The sequence below is a fragment of the Mandrillus leucophaeus genome, unplaced genomic scaffold (genome assembly GCF_000951045.1).
Source record: "Mandrillus leucophaeus isolate KB7577 unplaced genomic scaffold, Mleu.le_1.0 Scaffold34, whole genome shotgun sequence".
NCBI lineage: Eukaryota > Metazoa > Chordata > Mammalia > Primates > Cercopithecidae > Mandrillus > Mandrillus leucophaeus.
The window spans coordinates 3,385,582-3,388,155 of NW_012103587.1; the positions used below are offsets into that span (position 1 = coordinate 3,385,582).

At 42.6% G+C, this 2,574-nt stretch overlaps 1 long non-coding RNA gene across 1 annotated transcript; it reads left to right on the plus strand.

Annotated features, from left to right (window-relative positions):
* The first annotated feature begins 356 nt into the window (after window positions 1-356).
* LOC105545839 lies at window positions 357-2,178 on the plus strand. The gene is made up of 2 exons (XR_001006997.1): window positions 357-695; window positions 1,210-2,178. It is a non-coding gene; the product is annotated as an uncharacterized LOC105545839 (long non-coding RNA).
* Window positions 2,179-2,574: the final 396 nt, after the last annotated feature.

The following is a 2,574-nucleotide window of genomic DNA, read 5'->3' on the forward strand; positions in this document are numbered from 1 at the left end:
AGAGCAAAAGCAAGGTTATGAGTCAGAGACATTTTGGTCCCAGAACAATAACTCTATTGATTGAGTCAAATGTGTTTAACTCCAACAGCAAGACCTTCCATCTGCGTGAAATAATCTTGTCTGTTAATTGTAAACAGGAGCATCTTCGAAAGCTGAGCTAGAGGCAGAGCAACTGGTAAACCAGATGTCCCAAATTTCTAGGTTTATACATTGTAATTGTTCTAGACTTGTGTGTGGATATTGGTAAAATGACATGGTTAGATATCTCACAGATTTTGTGAGATATGTCCAAAGTTCCCAAGTTAATGTATTACTGAAGTTAGAATTTCACTTATTGCGAGATTGGAATGCCAGCCAGCTACTGAACCATATGTGTGCCTAGGGGCCATTTTGAGACAATTTGCTGAATATTAAAAGTACAACCGATAATGTTTCTCTCCACATCCACAATAGCGCTTAGAGGAAGCATCTGGGATTGAGCCATCTCACATCTGTCTAATCACATTCATTCAAATGTGATGGGCCCAACTGGCCTACGGTCATGGCTGCATATCACCATGGGAGGAAATTAAATCAGAATTTGGCTCAGGAGAGAGATGAAGAGAAAATGCACATAGATAATTGGCTCAGATAACATTCTGTTTCTAGAAGTCACAAAGAGTGGAAATTGGAATGTGTAAATTAAAGAAAAACAGGTAAGGGTTCACATGAAACCCAACCACACACCCTGTAGAGCCTGCTTCTTTTCCACCATTCGATGGGGCCATACTCATTTTACTTCACATGTCAGACACTTCTCATTCTCTCTACTGTGCCTGCGAGCAGTTGGAGTTTGAGTTTTTCAGTCAGTAAGGTTTGCTGTTCATTCAAGAGCTGCTGCTAAAAAAAAAAATCAGGTCTAGTGAAGAATATAGAAAAGTGAAATTATGCATATGTTCCTGGGGAATATAATAGATGTTCTCATAGTCTTATAATGTAAAAAAAAAAAAAATGAAGGTAAGACTCCAGCTTCCCCTCTTCTGTCTTTCTGGCCTCATTTTAGGCTAATATTTTCTTTTGCAACCATGTAACAAATTATTACATATGGAAGCTGCAAAACTGAAGGTTCTGTAAAACTTTAAAGCCAGAGAACTTATGACTCCTTCATATAGGGAGAAAGATGGAAGAATATCAGGCTGTTTTTAATATTAGGCACCTGGTATTTTTCAGTCCTTAAGATCAAGTCCACAATGGAAGAAGAACATTCATTTGGTACAAGTTGATGATTGAGTAAGCCCAAGGAGTGATGTCAACACTAGGGTTCACCTGAGAACATGGACACGACTGATGAGGGTTTAGGAGATGCTCATATGAGGTCTTCATATGTTCCCTGGATCCTAGCTCTGCCTTCCCACCAGAGAGGATGTAATTCAGCCGAGATGTCCCAGAGTCAGCTCTGCTCATATCTGCTCCGCACTGAAGCCAATCATCTGAGAAACCCAAGAGGTGTTTAATGCAGTTACGAAAGTGAGGGATGGAGACCATAAATTCCTTTTCATGTAGCAGAGTATATATGTGATACTCATTCTGTGGTATTTGGGGCATAAACAAGAGTAGATGAAGGAACGTGAAGGTACTCCAAACCTTGACTTTTATCTCTATAAAAATGGCATAGGGACGGCACACACCTGATTGTTATGACTGTACTCTTTTCAGATTTACTACCTGCCTTTCTACTGGTTTTTCTGTGCCACAGGTCTTGACTCCTGCAGGCTAAATTTCTCAGCCCCTTCTGCTCACTGATATATGGGAAGGTTTGGCCAAAGGTGGGCAACTGGTGGGGAGAAGGATAAGGGAATTCAGGGGATGGCTGAGCCCATTGTCTACTTTAGACAATGCTGCTGGCACTGGCTCTGTCTTCTCTGTTTCCATCTCCCATCAGACGGTTCTTCCCTCTATGGGCCTAGTGCTAGCTGGACACCTTCTAGTTGGATTCCCGTTCTGGGGATGTTCCCTCCTGCAGGGATCTAAGTCCTTCCCATTGTCTTCAGCTCCTGGGCTCAGCTGGAGCCATCTTTTCCCATTGTCCCTGTGGTGCTAGGGCTTTCAGTGGTTATTAACGTCTGTGTTGTATCATCTTGCCTGAATTTCAGCTCTCTGTAACCAGTTCCCCAAACAAAATTCTCCCCATTTACCTACCTTCTGTGAGTCTGTTTGCCTGACATGACCGTATTGAGTATACCCGGTGTATTAGTGAGCTTTGGATGATATCACAATGTGCTGTAGCATGCTGGGTGGCATAAAAAACAGAGGAATGTATTTCTCATTGCTCTGGAGCTGGGAAGTCCAAGATAAAGGTGCTAGCTGGTTCTATTCCTGCTGAGGGCTCATTTCCTTGCTTGTAGATGGCCACCTTGTCACTGTCTTCACACATGGTGAAGAGAGACAGAGAGCAAGTTTTCTGCTCTTGCTTCTTATAAGGGCACTAATCTCCTCATCATGGCCCCAACCTCTTGACTTCATCCAAACCTAATTCCCTCCCAAAGGCCCCATCTCCAGATACCATCATGTTGCAGCATAGGATGGTCCACAAAC